The sequence below is a fragment of the Ursus arctos genome, unplaced genomic scaffold (genome assembly GCF_023065955.2).
Source record: "Ursus arctos isolate Adak ecotype North America unplaced genomic scaffold, UrsArc2.0 scaffold_36, whole genome shotgun sequence".
NCBI classification, from domain to species: Eukaryota; Metazoa; Chordata; class Mammalia; order Carnivora; family Ursidae; genus Ursus; species Ursus arctos.
In genome coordinates this window covers 161,389-183,626 of record NW_026623050.1, presented here as the reverse complement: position 1 = coordinate 183,626, position 22,238 = coordinate 161,389, and the positions used below count along the sequence as shown (strand labels likewise).

Here is a 22,238-nt window from a genome sequence, read left to right as displayed (position 1 = left end):
GTGCTTCCACAGTGCTGTTTGATAATATACAAAAAGAATAAACTGAAATGGGATAAAGAGCGGTTGAAGACAATGATTATAGAAACTAGAAAGGATAATCTTTTAATGCAAAAAGAATAAAAGGAAACAATGCCTAAAGAGAATAAAAGCAAGGGCTGGGAGATACTGAGAAAAGATCAAAATACTAACTTTACCTATAATTGTTCTGAACGTTGACTATAACACGTATTTTCTCTTAAAGATAAGACAAAAAAAAAAGATAACAGTGATTGCTTATGGATATTTTCTTGAGAAGGTAGGAAAACACTGGCACATAGAAGGAGCTGGAGGGTTGAATTCCCTTTATACAGAAGCTTTCTCTTATCGGAAAGATGAAAAGGGTTCTATTCATATAATCTACTACAATGGCTGCCAAATGAAGAGATTAAACAGCTCTAAGTGTTCACATACTCCCTATCTACTCAAAACAATGAGAAAAACTAATCATACAGGAATGAAACACATCTGGACTTTTGTCTCTAGTAACTTGTTAAGCGTAAGATCAAATTAATTTAAACTTTCTTTTCATATTAATATACTATAGTACATCAATTATTTACATTGTATTTAACTCTGCAATTTCACTAGGCAATTTCATTCCTCTTTTTAAAAGGCAAAGCATGGTTGTGCACTAAGAATTATAATAATTAATATTCCTGGTATCAAGTACTCTCCAATTACCACCACAGACTCTCTCAAAGGGCTTGAATGGTATTCCCCAAGAGTCTTGAGGTTGAAAACTGTACATAACCATTATTATATAATAATAAAATACATAAATAAGAAAGAGGTTTTAGAATTTAAGGCTTTAGCTTAACATTTTTTTAGCCCAGGAGATCAAGTAACTTGCCCAAAGATACTAGGCTAGTTAGCGGCAGAGTGTAGGGCATAGAATCCATGGATTCTACCACAACTTTGTTTTCATTAATTGAATGCAACTCATTCATAACCACAGTAGAGTCAACTTTCAATCCAGAATAGCTGAATAAGATGAGAGTACTAATTCTTCTGAGGAGACGACAGGAGAGACAAATGGACATAAACTATAAGGGAGTCCTACCTCCTATCCTTCCCTTACCCTATAAGGGTAACCTTTTCTTCTCTCTTCTAAGTCCCACTAGTGGATTTTTAAGTTTTAAAGACAGACAAATCACAGGTTTCCCACATAAGGAAGCTGCCACACAAAAAAAATGAATGGGAAAGATGAACATGGGCTTTTTCCTTCAAGTTGAGGTTTTTCTGGTATAATCTTCAGAGCCTGTGGATATGGATTCCCTTCACCTAAATTCAGGTACTAGACACTTAATAACTGCTTTGGTATCTGCAGCACTTATTTAAACGTTTAACAGTGAAATCTGGATCAGGTTAAAAAACAAGGTGATAAAAAAGGGAATTGAGAATGCTAAGGTTGATCCAAATGGGATCAGTGCTTACAATGAAATATTAAAAACACTATTTTCAAAGAATGTTTTGTGAGTGGAAGTTTCAAAAAATAATAGCATTATAAAGAGGTTAAAAAATAAATGGTTATTTAAAAGCTATCTGAACTATATGTGTGTGTATGCGTGTGTGTGCATATAAATTATCAATGCATATTCAGAACAGCTGTATCAAAATATTAACATAAATTATTTAATGCTAGTGGAATTACAGGTGATTTTTTCCTTTCATTTATAGGTTTCTCTATTTTCATAATCTGAATAAATACTTTAAAACTTAATGAGGTCACTGTCTTATAAAAAGCGGTTTAATTATACAACTCCCTTATAGTAAAAAAGTGAAAAAGGTGTAACATTTCATAGGAAGGCTCTATTTAACCTTTTCTAAAATCAGGACAGCTAATTTTCTCAGTTGTTGCTTTCTCACCTCATTTGGGACTTAGTTTCCCTCCACACACACTTCTATATCTTCGATTTCTTTTTTTCTTTTTCTTTCTTTCTTTCTTTTTTTTTTTTGGTTATCTCTTCAATTTCTCCCTTTGAACTGATTCCTCTCCTTCTGCTTTCAAACATGCTCAGGTTTCCTCTATCAACTCCTATACTCTTTCTCTACTTCTCTTTCCTGCCAAACTTCTACAATGAGTGTTTTTTAGTTTCCATTTTCTCTTTAACCCTTTATGACCTTGATTTTATTTTGTCCTCTCTTCTGAAAAAAATTCCATCTTCCAGGTCACTTGAAGCTTATATAACATTGACGATGCTCACATCAAGGTCAGCCAAGCCACCTGTAAAAACTCTGCTCATTCTTCATCACCATTTAGCTTTTTCATCATTTCACTGCACCCCAGCGTGCTCGCCTGCACGCGTGCACGTATCTATTCACAGAACATAGAACTACAGTATTTTGAGTCTCCTTGTTCCCTTACTCCCTTTCGGTACCTTTTCCTTCAACAACTCTTATCTCTACACTAAAATTGGAAAAACATGCTTTCAAGGCTTCAGCTATTTCAGTCGCTCTAACTTCTATGTATTTGGCCTGCCGATCCGGCATTGGTCGTCCAAGTCAACACATCTAAAACAAACTTCTTTCAATGTCTTCCAATGTCAAACCAACTAATGGCTCTTCCTAGCTACCACATTTTAAATTGCTGGTATCAAACTTCTCTCAACTGAAAACCTACGAGTTATTTTGACTTCTCTCACCTTCCTTCCAATTGATCACTAAATCGTCTTGAATCTTTCTTCAAAATATTTCAAAGATCCGTTCTGACCTTTTTTCCCCTCTTCACGGAATTATGCTGGGTCAGTAGGCATAACCCAGGTTGGTCCCAAGCAAATTGGGATATACGGCCACCCCACCTCGATTAAAAGATTTACCTTCCTAGACAGATTTTTTGTATTTTTTTCTATAAAAATTACCAAATACTCAGCAATAAAAAGGAAGGAGTTACCAATACACATGACAACATGAATATGTCTCAATCTCATTATATGCTAAATGAGAAATGAGACTCCCAATGCTATGTACTATACAACTTCATTTTTATGACACTCTAGAAAAGGCAAAATTATAGGGAAAGAAAAACAGCAATGGTTGCCAGAGTCTCGAGGAAGGAGAAGCTGATCATAAAGGGCCCAGAGGGAACTTTTCATAGTGAGGGACATGTTCTATTTCTTGATTGCGGTAGTGAGTATACACACACAACTCTGTGTATGTCAAAACTCATGTCAGTGATGCCTCAATAACCTGACTTTAAAAAATTGGGGTGCAGAGCACACATCATTCATGGCTTTTCATTAGGCTCCTTGGACACTCAACACTCACTTGACAGAAGTGAGAAATATGGTTCCACTGGGCCCACATCCATTCTTTTTCTTCAGGAATTGGTCCAGATTTTAGTGCCAGAGGTTCCAGAAACATTCCTCAAAGCATCTGAAATATATGTATCTGTTCTGAGCTGTGATCACTAAGGCCCACCCTTTTGGTTCTATGTTCTACTCATCTATGTGGGCTGTCTGGCCCCGAGGACGGGAAATGCCCTCAGTGCCCTCTGTGTGTAATGATGAGGGGTGAGTGCTCTCACTTGCAGGCTAGTGGGAGTTAAAATCTTAACTTGCAAAGCCTTCTCCTGCCTCTCCCAGGCGCTCTGGAAAGCTTTTTGCTCACTATGCAGTAGGTATCAAAATTCATTACCTGGGTGAAAAATTAAAGACTCATCCAACCTTAACGTCTAGTGTAGCTAAAAGATTAGGTCAAATAGTCCCATGTTCAAATCCCCAGCTTTCCTTCTTAACTAGCTATGTGACCTTGGAAACAGCTGAGCCTCATTTTCCTCACCTACAAAAGTGAAAATGTTTGTGTATTTACCCTGCCTCCAAAAGTAAAAGAAAACCTGCAGACAGTAAAATAGGGGTTGTTGTTGTTGTTGTTGTTTTTAATAAAGGAAGAACTAGGACAAAGAGAATGGGGGGTAAATAAGTTAATAACCTATCAAAACTGAAGAAGAGAATATTTTAACTGATTAAAGAGATTTCATAGCACTAGGCAAATTTTGGGGAGAGAAAGAGAACTAACACTGGAAGTTCACAGAAGGATCAAGAGTGTCAGTGTATGAGAAGATGGCAAAGAAATTTTTTTTTTTACAATTTTATTTATTTGTCAGAGAAAGAGAGAGAGCATGAGCACAAGCAGGAAGAGCGGCAGGCAGAGGGAGAAGCAGGCTCTCCGTTGAGCAAGGAGCCTGACGCGGGACTCAATCCCAGGACCCTGGGATCATGACCTGAGCCGAAGGCAGGCCCTTAACCACCTGAGCCTCCAGACGTCCCAGAAGATGGCAAAGATTTAAGAAATGAACCACATTAACACTTTCACAAAAAGAAACAGGGAAAAGGGTAAAAACTCACTGTAAGCATCCTTAATCAGAGAAAGCATACTTTATGATAATAAGTCTCATTTCTTTTGCTATTAATACTTCCTGCCTTTCCTGATGTTTCTTTTTTTTTTTTTTTTTTTTGGAAACTAAATGTTTCTTCTTTTATGGAAACAGAACCGTACCTTTCCATTCTATCACAGCCTCTCTGACCATGACTGAGTTCAAATCTTCCTCTCTGAATCATTTGATTCCTGTCTTCATTGATCTCTTCCTTCACATTTTTTATGGTACTTAGTAAATTAACATCACATAGATTAGGACTTCAACAACAAATAACTGAGGGCCTAAATGACAACATGACTGAGCACTGACTGATCCCCGTATGTCTCCTTCTGCCAATTAGACTGCAAAACTTTTCATGAGCAGACCTTTAGATACACCTTTAGATACACACCTTTAGATACACAATCTAAAAGGTAATTCAACAACTCTTAATTTAAATATATATAAAGACACAAAAATATAAACATATATAGTGTATATCCTCCAGTGAGCAACTGCGTATCATCACAAAGTACTATGATTTTCAAGTTCATTTTTTAAATGATTAAAGGAAAGGAAGCACATGTATTCAACATGCATTTACTGAGCAACTACTGTGTATCAAGAGACTAATCAGAAGTACATGTCTTATTTCTCAAGAAGCTCGTGGCCTGGGGGGAAGAATGACAAGAAGTAAGAAAGTCAATAACTATAAAACAGCAAGTGCTATAGAAGAGGAACAGATAGCACAGGTTGCTAAAAAAGCAGCAGCAGTGAATCTAATTTGAGAGGCAGTCAAGTATCTAGAAATACATCTTCTGTCGTACCAGATCTGAATCCTGAAGACAAACAGAAATTGTAAAAATGAAATAAAGGAAAGCTCTCTAAAGCAACCACAGTAAAAACTCTTAGGTACTCAAAAATCAAAATCTACTAGAGCTTTCTTTTTTCCATATTTTCGGTTTTTCTCCAGAAATGGTTTTTCAATTTGAGCATGAATACAAAGCCAGAACAGATACAGAAGCTGACGGGAAACTGTATAATGGATATATCGGGCTGATAACATCCAAACCACTTATCAACTTGAGCATCACAAACAAGGAGACAATCAGACATTACATGTCTCCTGATGTGATACAACAGGAAATACACTTCACAACACTATTACATATTCTTGCCAAAAAATCTAGCCTGAACATAATCAAGCTTCAACTGCCTGTTACCAATTACCAGATTAAAAGAAATAGAAGTCAGAAAGGAACCTGTTAAGCACTACCATGGAGATATAATTAGAAAAATCCAGAAAACAGAAAATCTTTGGGACACAAAACTCAGTTTCCTCAACAAATATTTTGCAAGAAAGAAAAATAAAGAAGAGGAAGCTATATATTTAAACACACTGCATCAACTGAATACAATATGTGGACATTGCTTAAGATCGTATTTTTTAAAAGCTTTTAAAATGTATAATAATTAGGGAAGTTTGAATATTGATTGGATATGTGATATTAAGGAATTATTTATAACCCTGAAGTATAACAAATAAACTGTACATATTTAAAGTGTACTTATATATACATACACCCATTAAACCATTACCACAATCAATATAAGGAACCTATCCATCATCTTTTTTTAAAGATTTTATTTATTTATTTATTTGATAGAGAGAGGAGAAGCAGGGGGAGCAGCAGGCAAAGGTAGAGGGAGAAGCAGGCTCCTTGTTGAGCAGGGAGCCCAACGTGGGGCTCGATCCCAGGACCCCACAATCATGACCTGAGCCAAAGATAGACACTTAATCAACAGAGCCACCTAGGTGCCCCCCATCCACCATCTTTAAAAATTTCCTGTGTCCCTTTATAATTCCTCCCCAACCACTTGATCTGCTTTCTGTCACTACAGATTAGTTTGCATTTTCTACTACTTTATATTAAAAGAATCATATAGTATATACTCTTTTTTTGGAGGGGGGGTTATGGTTTCTTTCACTCAACATAATTATATTGGGAATCATCCATGCTGTTATATATTCAATTGTCCGTTCCTTTTTACTGCAGAGCAGTATTCTATTGTGTGAGTATATCAAAATTATGTTTATGCATTCATCTGCTGATAGACATTTGGGTTGTTTCCAGTTTTGGCTATTACTAATAAAGCTGCTATGAATAGTCCTGTACGAGTCTTAGCATGAACAGATACTTTCATTTCTCTTGGGTAAATACCTAGGAGTGAGATGGTGCTAGGTATACATTTAACTTTTTAAGAAAACTGCCAAACTTTGAAAAGTTGTACCATTTAACATTTGCATCAGCAGTGTATGACAGTAAGGAATCACCATTAATTATTTCTAGTTGAATGGTATTATTATTACATCTTTTGTTTTTTTTAAAGAGTCTTTTAGAGATACATATACATAATCATACAGATGAAAAGAGATGATGTTTAGGATTTGCAAAGTAGGGGAAAATCAATGAAACAAGAAACACTGGTAATGGCTGAAACTGGGTAACTGGGATATTCATTATGCCATCCTCTCTCTCCATATGATTAAAAATGTTCATAAAAGAGGGGCGCCTGGGTGGCACAGCGGTTAAGCGTCTGCCTTCGGCTCAGGGTGTGATCCCAGGGTTATGGGATCGAGCCCCACATCAGGCTCCTCTGCTATGAGCCTGCTTCTTCCTCTCCCACTCCCCCTGCTTGTGTTCCCTCTCTCGCTGGCTGTCTGTCGAATAAATAAATAAAATCTTAAAAAAAAAAAGATTCTCTCTTAAAAAAAATGTTCATAAAAGAAACAGATCAGATACTAAACTACTTCAATGAGCAAAGCTTCTTTGTGGGCTATATAAATATATATATATATATATATATATAAATATATATATATATATATATAGCAATGTTCTGCAATGACAGTTTAAATGGCAGGTCCTTGCTCTTTGGGTTAGAGGTAGTATTCCCCTTAATGACTGCAGATGCAGTCAACTTTTTCTCAACAAGAGTAATGTGAAAGTGGGCTAGGGGGGAGAAACAAAAACAGATGGTGGGCAGGAAGTCTATGGTCCTGTCCCTCCCTAACTTCATATTCTTGGATTTGGAGGCAGAAATCCTGTTGCATAAAAGGGGGAAAAATCAGAAATAAACATGGATAGGACGCCTGGGAGCTCAATCAGTTAAGGGCCTGCCTTCAGCTCAGGTCATGATCTCAAGGTCCTGAAATCGAGTCCTGCATCGGGTGCCTTGTCAGCAGGGAGCCTGCTTCTTCCTCTGCCAGCAGCTCCCCCTGTTTGTGCTCGCTCTCTCTAGCAAATAAATTAAATCTTTAAAAAATAAATAAATAAAAGAAATAAACATGGATAAAAATGATCTCTCTCATATTAGAATATCCTAACAAACACTGAATGCTTCCAGAGAGGTGAACCACACAGCTGGGAAACAGTAGAGAAACTTTCTTACTTTATGCTCCCTTTGTACAAAATTTTGCCTTTCATACAAGTATTACTTACTTTAAAAATAAGTCAAATTAAAATAAAAAATCACTAGTAATTCAACCACCAATCTATTCTGGTGCTTCTCCTCTCATGCAGTTCAGTTTGTTTTTGTTTTTTTTAAAGATTTTATATATGCATTTGACAGAAAGAGATAGAAAGCACAAGGGGGGAGCTGCAGAGGGAGAGGGAGAAGCAGGCTCCCCGCTGAGTAAGGAGGCTGATGTGGGGTTTGATCCCAGGACACTGGGATGATGACTTGAGCTGAAGGATAGATGCTTAACCAACTGAGCCACCCAGGCGCCCTATTATGCAGTTTAGTTTCTACAGGCTGCATTTTGTCATTAACATTGTGTTCTCCTACATATTAAAAAGTCTTTTTGAAAATGATTTAAATGACTATATACTATTTTATCATATGAATATTATTTTTATTTTTGCTATTTCAGAAAATACTTTGATGGACATATATATTTGTACGAAATTGATTATTTCCTCTGGATAAGCTCATGCCTGGGTCAAAAAATATGATTATAGATCTCTTCAAATATATGATAGAAGCCCTTCCATATACTGTGACTGGGAGCAGTGGTTTTTAGTCAAAAAATCATTTAAAATGAGGATTCATTTAAAACAGAGAAATGTACACATGTACCTTAAAATAATGCATATGCATCATCTATGATTTCTACTTTGGGTTTCTCTCAAGTGGCCCAAGATCTAATGCCACTCACAAAGCAGTATCAGTACAAAATTCTAAATGGTTATGGTTTTACTTCACTTATCTTTAGCTTCATAAGCTACACTCAAGTTGATATGAAGTTTTTGAGTCACTTGCCTTCATCTAGTCTATCTAAAGCATTCCAACTAGTTTTCATAGAAACAATGCTTTTATTTTTTAAGATTTTATTTATCTGACAGAGAGCAAGAGCATAAGCATGGGGAATGGCAGAGGGAGATGCAGGCTTCCTGCTGAGCAGGGAGCCCGATACACGTGGGGCTCGACCCCAGGGCCAAGTCGAAGGCAGACACTTAACTGACTGAGCCACCCAGGGGCCCTGAAACAATGCTTTTAAACTTCTATTTTAAACTGCTGCATTTACGAAACTGGGCAACTATGTAAGTCTGGCAAATGGGCAGATGGATGGACAGCTGCCCTTCAATCCACACTCCTGCCGACAGAGGTGGGCAATGACCACCATCTGCACCCTTGATGATAGAAGATTCTGTATTATGAATTTTTACCTTTGAAAATTTGACGGACGATAAATAAGATTATGTTTTAGTCTGTATCTGAAAGAAGTAATATGAAGTTGTACTTTTCTTAGGTGATTAAACTGAAAGGACGAGGCTGTATGTTGTGACAGGGTGACAGAAGTCCTAGAGTCAGATTCCCTGGGTTTCAGTCCTGCTTTAACCATTTAATAGTTATGTGATCTTACGCAAATTACTTAACCTCCTATTTGAAGAGTAGTGTTGTAAGGATTAAACAAAATAATCCACGTGCCACAATGTCTGGCACATGGTTAATCGTCATGTAAATGTTAGCTATCATTAAGTCATACATGAACATCACTGATGAAGCAAGTTGCCCTTGGTGTTAAGAAACATTCTTTGTGGTGTCAGCAAATTTCAATGCCAGTTTCCTGTTACATGTGTTATATGTTTCTGTGCATGTGTACATGTAGCACAGGAAAAAAATAAAAAAGAGACTGAAAGGACAAAAGTTCTTTCTAAAGACTGGTATCACAGTTGAATCCTTTTTTCCTGTTTATTTTTCTACAGTTTTAAGGTTGAATCATTTTCTTCGGCTTATTTTTCTGTATCAATTTCCTACATTAAAAAAAAGTTACATTTTAAATGAAAGAATTAAGTTTCTTTTTTAGCATAAGACAATACATTAATAAGAAATGATAAATTAAATGTTCTTGGGCCTTGAAACACATACATTCTCAAGTTATGTAAAGGAACACAAAAGAACTGTAAAATTATAAAACCCAGCAACCTGAATCACTTCAATGTAGAATTTTGGTGTTATATACAGCTACATCATGGCAACTGGTAGTTTCCTGCCTCGTTCCTGCTCACACCTTCAGCCTCCCAACTTTTCCTATTGCAAAATTCTCATTATACCACATTTATAGCAGGAGAAACACAGAGAAGCCATTGTAATACACTATGTTAAGTATGGTAATATTCCTGATGATTTATCAAATAGTTTAGGGGGAAAAATTGCTCTTTGAGTTAAATGATGAAATAGAAGAGAGTAGCTTAAAGCAAAGATACTTGAAGAGTCATTTTAGGGGCACCTGGGTGGCTCAGACAGTTAAGCATCTGCATTCAGCTCAGGTCATGATCCCAGGGTCCTGAGATGGAGCCCCGTATCGGGCTCCCTGCTCTGTGGGGAGTCTGCTTCTCCGTCTCCCTCTGCTGCCTGCCTCTCCCTCTGCCTGCCACACTCCCCCTGCTCGTATGCACGAGGGCTCTCTCTTCGTCGAAAAAATAAATCAGTCTTAAAAATAAAAAACCCAAAACCTCATTTTACAGAGTAACAACAGCTTCTAGACCAGTAGAACTCACCCAGTGTTCTCAACGAGGGTTTCAGTAATTTTAATCAATGTGTTCAATTTATTTTCATAACTATTACAAGGGTGATCGAAGCAAGTGTTGGGCTGAACAGATCATGTGACCTAGTGTAGAGCGGTTACGACTTATCGTAAGGACTAAAAAGCATACTTCAATATCAAGCCAGATTTTAAAAAAATGATTCTGTGATTTCCTAAAGGTGACATTCCTCTCTCAGGTATATTTGGACACAGGGGAGGCAGCTTACAAAGACTGTAAACACGGCACTCAAAACGTGACCAAGTGAATGGCATGCTAATGTGCTGTTTATAAACTACATGAAACAGTAATATTTTGGTAGAAAAATGACATATTCTGTTGACATGTTTGGAGTCTTTTAACCCCTTCTAGATTCAAATGTGATTGGGGGTTAACATTTTGAAAGAATGTCTCAGTTACATGGGGCATGGCTTGGTGGACAGATGAGTAACAATGGAGAAGGAGAAGAAAAAGAAGCCCAGAAACCAGTATAAGCAGTGCTCATCCATGCACCCTCCAGGGAAATGGCACCCCATCAAGTTCCCTGGATGTCTAATGCACTTGCTAGGTTTATTCCTCTTTGAGGAAATGGATTTACCAAGTTATCAGAGCCTGATATTATTACTCAAATCATAAAACTAAGTACCCTTACTCTGATTCCATGTTCAGAACAACTCAAAGCCCCTAGTACCTGGAATAAACCACAAGGGTTTTTTATTTGCTGATTCATCACACCATCTTCTATTAATTCAGTCCACCATCCATGGAAGACTGGTTTAAGAAATAATGTCAAGGGGCACCTGGGTGGCACAGCGGTTAAGCGTCTGCCTTTGGCTCAGGGCGTGATCCCGGCGTTCTGGGATCGAGCCCCACATCAGGCTCCTCCGCTATGAGCCTGCTTCTTCCTCTCCCACTCCCCCTGCTTGTGTTCCCTCTCTCGCTGGCTGTCTCTATCTCTGTCAAATAAATAAATAAAATCTTTAAAAAAAAAAAAAAGAAATAATGTCAAATTCAGGAAGACAGATCAAGCATGAAAATACAGATTTTTGGAGATTCAGTGGGTATAAGATGGTAATACATCATTTCAATCAATTAGACCAAACTCAATTCCAACTCTCTTATGACTAAGTTACCCTGAAATGAATATTAAAAAATTGATGCTATGTGGGAATCACCATTCCCGCCACCTCTTCCTTATTTTTAATAGTTAAGTCCACTGAGTATACTACATTAAGGAACTGGTATTAATAATGGGAAAAAGAAGTTAGCTAAATTCTGAGAACTAGGTGGCTGCCTATAAACGCCTTTACCAGTAATAGTTGACCTACAGACTTAATTTTTTCAATGCCTTACACTGAAAAGTGCACAGGGCAGGGGTAGGTGCAGAAAAGTATGTTATAACTTATGTAAAAACAAAATGTGTATGTGAGTGATTTTATATTCACTGACTATCTTTGAAAGGTTAAACAAGAAACGGGACAACAGTCACTTCTAGAGAGAGGATAAGTGTGGCTGGGGGATGAGATGAGAGGGAGACTTTTCCCTTTTGCGCTTTCTGAATTTTGTATCAAACCAAGTATTATTTTTTTAACGAAATTAAAATGTACTGATAGTGGGGTGCCTTGCTGGCTCAGTAGGTAGAGTGTGTGATTCTTGATCCTGGGGTTGTGAGTTTGAGCCCCAAGTTGAGTACAGACATTACTTTAAAATAAAATCTTTATTTTCCCCCATAACAGACTCTTAACTATAGAGAACAAGCTGAGGGTTACTGGAGGGAGGTGGGCAGGGTATGGGTTAAATGGGTGATGGGTATTAAGGAGGACACTTGTGATGAACACTGGGTGTTGTATGTAAGTGATGAATCACTAAATTCTACACCTGAAACTAATATTAAATTGTATGTTAACTGGAATTTAAATAAAAACATGAAAAAAGGAAAATATTTTTTAAAAACTAATAAAATGTATTGATAGTATAAGATCTTCTTAAATGGCTAAATACCTGAATCTTTAGGAAGACTTAGGGTTTCTAAAGCCAAGTAGGTGATTATCTTAGCATGTTTTGGTGAATATCTCTTATTCTCCCTGTTAGAATATTCCAGTATTTTTCTGGAAATAGTCATAGGGAGGAAAAATACTCTAATCCTTTCTTATTGTCTTTTTTTTTTTAAGATTTTATTTATTTATTCGACAGAGATAGAGACAGCCAGCGAGAGAGGGAACACAAGCAGGGGGAGTGGGAGAGGAAGAAGCAGGCTCATAGCGGAGGAGCCTGATGTGGGGCTCGATCCCAGAATGCCGGGATCACGCCCTGAGCCGAAGGCAGACGCTTAACCGCTGTGCCACCCAGGCGCCCCTTTCTTATTGTCTTCTTAAACTCAGAAATGTACATAAATAAACACATATATAAGACAACATCACTGCCCTTTGAGAATTAAATCAACAAATGATGATGCTAGGGTCCTTTTATAACAATACTTCTTAATCCTTCTTACACTCCAACACTTGCAAGGATTACCGCATGTCCCTATCCATTAGGATGGTTTGTTACCACTGTCCCCTGGGCTGAAATCAGAATGTAGGCTGAAATTTGAAAATGTCCCCTTCCCTAGGGAACACCGTTTTCCAGCATAGGAATCTTACACTGCCTTAATGAGGTATAATGAAATCCAGGTCTAAAACTTAACTGTAGGGGCGCCTGGGTGGCTCAGTCATTAAGCGGCTGCCTTCGGCTCAGGGTGTGATCCCAGAATCCTGGGATCGAGCCCCACACCAGGCTCCTCCGCTGGGAGCCTGCTTCTTCCTCTCCCACTCCCCCTGCCTGTGTTCCCTCTCTCGCTGGCTGTCTCTCTGTCAAATAAATAAATAAAATCTTTAAAAAATAAAATAAAATAAAACTTAACTGTAACCAAATTTAACATATTAACCTCATTTAAAAAAAAAAATCACCCCTCTCGGGGCGCCTGGGTGGCACAGCGGTTAAGCGTCTGCCTTCGGCTCAGGGCGTGATCCCGGCCTTATGGGATCGAGCCCCACATCAGGCTCCTCTGCTATGAGCCTGCTTCTTCCTCTCCCACTCCCCCTGCTTGTGTTCCCTCTCTCGCTGGCTGTCTCTATCTCTGTCAAATAAATAAATAAAATCTTTAAAAAAAAAAAATCACCCCTCTCAATTATTTCCCCTCAACCCTGAACTCATATGCCAACTGCCTGTGAGTAGCTCCATGTGGATGTCAGTTCCACAGTCAACAATTCTTGAACTCAACATATTGAAAACAGAACGCTTAGTATCCACCCTCTCAAATCTGATCTCTCAACTGTTCCTAATTCAGTAAACAGAACCATCATCCTCCCATTTGTGGAAAGCCCCAAAGGATTCATTCTTATCTTCTGTTTTCATAAATTCCCTATGTCCAATCCACTGATTCTGCCTTTTTAACATATTCCCAAACTATTCATTTCTCTCCATTTCAGTTACCAACATCCTAGCCCAAACTATCATCACTTCTCTCTTGGACTAATACCAATTCCTCTAGCCACACTGGACTTCTGTCCTTAAACACGTCAAGTTCATTTCCATTCTGTAGCCAAACCATTCCTTCTGCTTAAAACATTCCTCCCATATATTCTCAGGGCTACTACTTCTCAGCTAAAATGTTACCCACCCAAGAGCATTTCCCTGACCACCCAATCAAGAATAGCCCCAACCTCACCTCCATTCCCTATACTAGTACCTTGTATTTTTCCCCCACCATAGCAATTATCACTACCTGAAATTAGCTTGCTTATTTGCTAATTGTTCATGTCCTCCCACTACTGTGAGCTCCATGACAGCAGGAATCCTATTCATTTTATCTAGAATAGTGCTTGGCACATAGTGGGTGCTTAATAAACAGCTGAGGAAGGAAGTAACCTATCTAAAGAAGGATGATGTCAACCATGAAAGATAATGATAATGATCAGCTGGGAGGAGGAGTCACAAAATATTAAAGAACGTCAATGGAGGGGCCCCTGGGTGGCTCAGTTGGTTAAGCATCTGCCTTTGGCTCGGGTCCTGGTCCGAGCATCCTGGGATTGAGCCCTGCATCAGGCTTCTTGCTCAGTGGGGGGTCTTCTCCTTCTCCCTCTGTGCTCTCTCTCAAGTAAAAAAAAAAAAAAAAAAAAAAAACTTAAAAAAAAAAAAAAAGAACATCAATGGGAGGGGCGCCTGGGTAGCTCAGTGGTTAAGCATCTGCCTGCACCTCAGGTCATGATCCCGGGGTCCTGGGATTGAGCCCTCCATCGGGCTCCCTGCTCAGCGGGGAGTCTGCTTCTCCCTCTCCCTCTGCCTGCCACCCCACCTGCTTGTGCTCTTTCTCTCTGTCAAATAAATAAATAAAATCTTAAAAAAAAAAAAAGTCAATGGAAGAATGCCTAACTGTGCCATGATATTCCAATTCTCCTTTCGGATACATGGTAAGCTTATACTTGTCCATCATCTTGAAGTTAGGTATGGTCATATGACTTGCTCTTGCCAATGAAATATAAACAGAAGCCTTTGAGAGCCACTTTGTGTGATTCGCTCCTATCACCATCCCTCTATTGTGGCAACTAGCAACAGGGCAGAGATTAAGGTTCCATCTGTCCACATTCCTTAGCAAGGATAACATAGAGCAGAGTCCCCAGATAACTCACACGTAAGATGAATCAAGGAGAAATAAGCCTTTGTTATTTGAAGCCACTGAGATTTGGGGGTTGTTACTGTAAAATAACACAGGCCATCCAGACTGATAAACCACCCAAACAATGCAGTGGGCACATAATAACGTAGTCAGTATCACTAAGTAGTCAAGTGATGCCATTAAGTATACATAAGTAATTTCCTTCTGATTATTACTCAGTTTCCAAATAGGTCTGCCAAAAAGAGGAGAAACTGTTTAGGTGGAGTTTATGAATTCTTGTCCCTGATGCTATTTTTCAGTAAATACGCCCCAAATAATGAATGCCACCCTATACAGGCATACCTACTAGCCTTTCCTTACCTGGAAACAGGTGAGAATAACTGTGCTTTTTGCTTATTATCTACACCAACTATTTAATAATTAAACAGTTACTGAGTTCAGGTCATTGTGGAGGAAATAAAAAAGTAGATTAGGGGGTGCCTGGGTAGCTCAGTCGTTAAGCGTCTGCCTTCGGCTCGGGGCGTGATCCCAGGGTCTCAGGATTGAGCCCCACATCGGGCTCCCTGCTCCGCTGAGAGCCTGCTTCTTCCTCTCCCACTTCCCCTGCTTGTGTTCCCTCTCTTGCTATCTCTCTGTCAAATAAATAAATAAAATCTTTAAAAAAAAAGTAGATTAGATAAAATGTAGAAGTCCTTGGATACCAGGTCAGGAACCTGGACTTTAATTTTATAGACAAAATACACTTACTGAGAAGCTTTGTATAGAAATCATATGATTAAAAACTATTCTTGGGGTACCTGGCTGGCTCAGTCGGTAAAGCATGAGGCTCTTGATCTCAGGGTCATGAGTTTGAGCCCCACACTGGGTGTAGAGATTACTTAAGTAAACTTTTTTTTTTTTATTTTTAAAAAAACTATTCTTGAAGATTATTTTATATGGCAGTTGTAGAAATAGGATGACTGGAACAGGAATGCCAAGGGTACTAGTTTCCAACAGCTGTGCCATGAATCCTCCATAATCAATCTATATGATTTATTTTGGCTACAACACTAAATATACTGTTAATGATGGTATTAAGTGGTATGGGAAATAAGCTAGGCCAAAACTGCTGCTGCTGTTGTTATTGTTTTTTAAAATTTTAGTTACTTACTTGAGAGAGAGAGAGAGAGAGAGAGAGACAGCATGAGCAGGAGGAGTGGCAGTGGGAGAGGGAAGGAAGCATTAGACTCCCCACTGAGCAGGGAGCCAGATGTGGGGCTGGATCCTGGGACTCTGGGATCACGACCTGAGCTGAAGGCAGATGCTTAATCAACTGAGCCAGCCAGGTGCCCCAGCAAGGCCTAAGTTTTTGCAAATTAAGAGTAAAAGGCACACTCAAAAGTCAAGGTGGCCCTAAAGACCTGGAAATGGACAAAACTGTACTCTGAGTATGAGAGGCAATCAGCGCAGTAATTACTACAGAGTTCTGAAAGGCAACCAAGTGAACAACGGATGCTTTACTATCACCTGGAGGTATTTTTATATTATAGGAATGGCTAGATTGTAATCAAGTTGGTTTGCATTCTGGGTTCCTTCAAGATACTCGGCTTCTGTGCAGTATTCCAACGAGTTTGTCTTTCCTCAGCAACAATCCATTCCTTTCATTCAACAAATATTAAGTACGTGTTACAGGCTAATTACCATTCTTGACACTGAGAAAACATGAGTGAACAAAACAATAATCCTTGCCCTCCTGGAGCTTATATGCTAGTGGCACTTAAATTTCATTCTAAAATTTCTCTCCCAATCCTATTACATGGGAGTAGCTTTTACAAATGCCTTTGGCAGATATCATCTGATTAATGCACACTACGAGAAAAACTAATAGTCTCACCAGAGATAATTACCCTTGAAAAGTAAATACTTCACAGATTCACAGGATCTTAGAGCTGGAAAGGACCTTGGAGATAATTTCAATTTACAAATGAGATTAAGGGATCTGCCCAAGAACACTCAGTCACCAGTAGGAGAGCAAAGCCTAGAACTGTGATTTCCAGTGTTAGTGCCTTTTCCATTAACACCAAGCTGCTTGTTTTAAGATCGTACTAGTGAGAAGAAGAGATGCTAGAACGAGCATTCATGATTCATACATAGGTGATATGTTACTGGATGACTGTTCAAGGCAAAAAGAATTTCAGGCAGTGTTTAAACTTAAAAGAAAGGTGGTTATAGGGGAAGCAAACTGGGGGTACCTTTCAGAAGACTCTTTCTCCCATCTCTACCCTCATCATGTCCCCAAAACAAAGACAGGAAATACAAAACTTCTTCAAAGTTAATGCATATTAGAGAAGATACTTGGACATGAGGACGAAGTAGTAAACGTAGCATTTGAATCTAGCAAAGTCAAACCGTACCTTATCTAAGCTGAAAGTGTATGTTCCCAGTAAAGGTACCATTTGTTTTAAGTTTAAAGTTTTTTGTTGTTTTTTTTTAATTACTTTCCTAAATACATTTTCCAGAAAACACCAAATTAACTGATATGGGTCATGAGTATAATGACTGATAAAATAGTAAGGTAATATTGACGAGGGTGATGTTATGAGGCACTAAGTAAGCATTTTTTTAAGGATAATTCCTCTTCCTCCAGAAAAGAGTTATACTCACCTCTTGCATATAAACTGTAACAATCTATACATTCAAAAAACCCAAACACATCCTTTAATCTCTCAAAGATTCCTGAACAACCAACCTGAGCCTTATTTAGTATTCTAATAGAAACTGTATTTTATTTTTTTATTTTTTTATTTTTTAATATTTTTTTTAAAGATTTATTTATTTATTTATTCGACAGAGATAGAGACAGCCAGCGAGAGAGGGAACACAGGCAGGGGGAGTGGGAGAGGAAGAAGCAGGCTCATAGCGGAAGAGCCTGATGTGGGGCTCGATCCCATAACGCCGGGATCACGCCCTGAGCCGAAGGCAGACGCCCAACCGCTGTGCCACCCAGGTGCCCCAGAAACTGTATTTTAAATAACTTTTTAAGAAGAGGAAAAAGGAAGACTTGCTAAGAACTGAAAAAGAGGCTTTGTACAAAAAAAAAAAAAAAAGATAACGGAAAAAGAAAACCAAAGAAAGATTATTAATTTTAAGAGTTTTACAAAGAAAAAAAAAAAAAAAAGAGGGAATTCCTCCTGCCTGACCAAAAAAAAAAAAGTTTTAAAGGAAGAATGTAAGCTGATAGGGGCGCCTGGGTGGCTCAGTCGTTAAGCGTCTGTCTGCCTTCAGCTCAGGGCATGATCCCAGAGTCCTGGGATCGAGCCCCACATCAGGCTCCTCCGCTGGGAGCCTGCTTCTTCCTCTCCCACTCCCTCTGCTTGTGTTCCCTCTCTCACTGGCTGTCTCTCTCCCTGTCAAATAAATAAATAAAAAATCTTTAAAAAAAAAAAAAGAATGTAAGCTGACAGGCAGCAAGGGGCCTCATTAAAATCTCATTATGGGTCTCTGTGATGGCAGTTTCCATATCTAAAATGAAATATTATGAGATAACCCCCCAAAAATTATTGAGACTTCCGATTTATTTCAGTAGCTCTGCCATTCTTTTAGCTTCCGAGGTTTAAAACCTTGAAGATACCACAGACTTTTGCTCCTATTGTTTTCTATAGTTAATCAGTCACCATATTCTATTTCTTCCTTCAAAATGTCTCTTTTGAATATAAGCAAAATTCCCAATTTCAAAAGAACACACATACAACAAAGACTGTGAGCATTAAAAAGAACATTTTTCAAGCAATGGGAAATACTCATGACCTGCTGAGTCAAAAAAAAAAAAAGGCAAAACAATAAAAACCCACAGGGAGAAAAATGTATAATCCCAGTTTTATAGAAAGGAAAATAATTATCAGCATAAAAAAAGAATTTGAAAAAAAACACCAGAAGAAAATAACAGTTAACAGTTGTTCTTTCTGCTTGGGGTGGGGGTGGGGGGGCTTGAGCGCTTTTAACTTTTTTTTTCACACTCTCTACATTTCCAAACTTTCCTACAATGAACATGCATTATTTTCAGGGAAGATACATTATTTTCCAACTCAGAAAACAAATGTTATCTAAATAATTGTCTCATTTGACCACTACAAGCCATTCTCACTGCCCTTATCCTGTTTCCTTACAGCCTCCCCTCCTCCCAGGACTCCAACAACAGCCTCCTCCTTGAGGTCTCTGAGCCAGCTTCCCCCAGCTTTAATATTACTTGTACTCATGCTCCTAACATTCATCATTCATATTTACATAAAGCACATGGAAGCAGAGGCTGGCCATATAAACAATTAACTCACAACAGGGTTTCTCAACCTCACTACCACTGACATTTGGGGTAATTATTTCTTATGGAGGGGCTGTCCTATTGCAAGATGTTTAACATCAGCGTCCCTGGCCTCTAATCCACTAGAGGCCGGTAGCACCTCCTCCAATTCTAATCATGACACCACCAAAGGTCTCCTGAGGGACAAAAATTGCCCCCAGTGGAGAGCCACTGATAAAAGTCTTTAAACTTCTAAAATCACCCGAGTATCTACATATATGTCAAATCTAAACTTCTTTGCCATATATGTTTTAAACAATTATACTTAGTCTTGCCCACATAATCTCATTTTTCTCAAAAGGAATTTTCCAAATAGATCAGGTTCACTGCTCCCCAGAAAAATCATTTCATTCTCACTTCCAAGTCTTTGAACACAGTATCCTCACTAAAATTCCTCATCCATGCTTCTATTCAGTGCCCTACATCCATCCTCTAGTTGTTGGTTCTTTGCAGAACCATTACCATTCAGCCCAATTCAGTTCACCATACAGCCTCTGCACACAACAGTATTTTATACTGTTGTTGTTAATCGCATATCCCAAACTAAGGTCTGTTGCCCTGGCACATTTCTTTTGTGTAAACAATTGTACCTAACACTGCTGGGCATAGAGACAATCAAAAGCTTGATAACTGATGAATGAAATTTAAATGCTCTGCTGTAAATCACTGTTAACTGCTGATTTCTTATGAAATGATTTTGCTTTGAACCTTTATTCTTGTCATGGAGCTAGAAGTATAATCATTCCAAGCACAGAGTAATCATTCAACAGGATTTCAGAACAAAAACAATATATAACGGTATATTGTAAGGAATATATAGGTTTCAAACTGTTCTCTACACTTTCAAGAAATGATACAAAGGAATTAAAATGATATACAGCACAAACATGAACTTTATGAACTCCATTTATCGTAAAATATTCAACAGAATTTTTGCTCAGTGCACAAAATTTAAGTATGGTCACAACAATTTAATAGTGTGAATGTATATATTCAAACACACTTGACATATATCATATCCCCAGTTGAGAGAAGTAAATGAAAGAGCTTTGTAAACTAAAAAGAGTCACATATAAAGGATGCAGGTAAAGCAGCACAGTTAAAAGCATGAAGCCGGCCTGCTTGGGTTCTGAATATATTCGCTGTGTACCCTTGTACAAGTTACTCAGCTTCTCTAGGTCTCAGTGTCCTCCTTGTCAAAAAGGGGATCATAACAGTATCCGTCCCAAAGTAAAGCACTCAAACAGCGCTTAGCATATAGAAGGCCCAAAATAAATATTTACCAGTTTTTCTTACATGCTAGTTATCAGCCAAGTAAAAGCCTCAATGTATAAAGTTCTGATTCAAGTCTGAAGCAGGTTCAAACACATAAAACAGAATAAACTATTTACACAAGTTTAAGCTATTAGGTGGTCTAGGTTCTCAGAATTTTTGCCAGTGCTAAACTGATTATTACACAACTCATTTTTGTTAGTATTTTTTTTCTTTTTATCTGTAAAGAAGCTGACATAGACACCTCTGTTTTCAAGGAACTTTACAAGCTACAAGAAAACAACTGAACTCTTTGTTATCTCCATATTTAAGCCAATTTAAAAGCGTGGTAAAAGCCGAGGTACTGTTACAGAACAACTTTTCAGAAAATACAATGAGGTTCTTAAAGTAGCAATCAGCAATTCTTATGCAGCTATGTCAAGTGTTTCTCCTGCTAAACAAAAGCTTATCTGTCAGGGAACCACCGACCCGTCAGAATATAAGGAAACACCGAGGCCCGGCCCCGGCGGCTCGGGAAAGCAGGTCCTCCAACAGATCGCCGCAGACGCGTCCGTCCTCCCCCCGCCCCCCCCCCCCCCCCGGCGAGCACAGCCGGCCCCACCCGCACATAAATTAAGTGACAGCTGGTCGCGTCCACGCCTCTCCCGACCCGGACCCCTGGCGCCCCGCCGCCCGGATGCCCCTCTTCGCGGCCGGGCAGGGGCTCCAGCCGGAGACCGCGGCCTCGCCGCCCCGCCCCCGCCGCCCGGCTCGGCCGAGCGGAGGCCGCCGCGGGGCCTCAGGTGGGCCCAGGGCGCGTCCGGGCGCGGGAGACGCGCCGCCTCTGCAGAGCAGCTGCGGGCGCCGGGCTCACACAGGCCCGGCCGTCACTTACCGGCGCCTCATGGTACCGCGGCGCCTCAGCCCAGCCCCGGCACTAACCAACTGCGCCCGGCAGCCCGGAACGTCCCTCGGCTCCCGAGCAGAGCCCCACTCTGAGCCATTCAAACGCGGCCGCGCGCGCAGCCCGCCGGGATAGCTTCCCCGGGGGTCTGGCCGGCTCCGCCCAACGCTGGCCCCGCCCTCCTTGGGCTGCGCAGGACCGGAGGGAGGGGGAAGAGGACGTGTGGCCATCGTGCCCCCTGGTGGCCACGGGCACGCACGGCAGTCTTGCGACGGATTGGCAAATAATGCGGCTTAGGAACTGAGGGTGGGCAAGAGCCAAAAAATGACCCTGAGCTAGTGACAGTCTGGTGATGGAGACCATGCCCTAAGTGTTGTCCCAGGAGATGAAACAATCTGCTATAAAACTATGGTGCAGGGAGAGATTTATTCATTCACCCCCATTTAAATGCACTAAGGCTAAGTAAAAGCATGGCCCCTAGAGCTATGTGACCTTGGGCAAGTCACAGAAATTCCTGTGTACTTTGGTTTGCCCGTCTGTATAATGGGGATTATAATAGTATCTGCCTCATAGTTGTGAGGATTAAACGAATTCATACATATAAAATG

General features: G+C 39.5%; 1 protein-coding gene across 2 annotated transcripts in view; it reads right to left on the bottom strand.

The window, feature by feature from the left end:
• Positions 1-21,810, bottom strand: part of KATNBL1 (katanin regulatory subunit B1 like 1) — a 40,950-nt gene extending 19,140 nt beyond the window's left edge. The window contains exon 1 of one of the 2 annotated variants that reach the window (XM_026480086.4): positions 21,622-21,810. The gene's annotated coding sequence lies outside the window, so the exon portion shown is untranslated. The remainder of the gene's footprint in view (positions 1-21,621) is intronic. The other variant, XM_057306134.1, reaches the window with a different exon arrangement.
• Between the last annotated feature and the right edge of the window lie 428 nt (positions 21,811-22,238).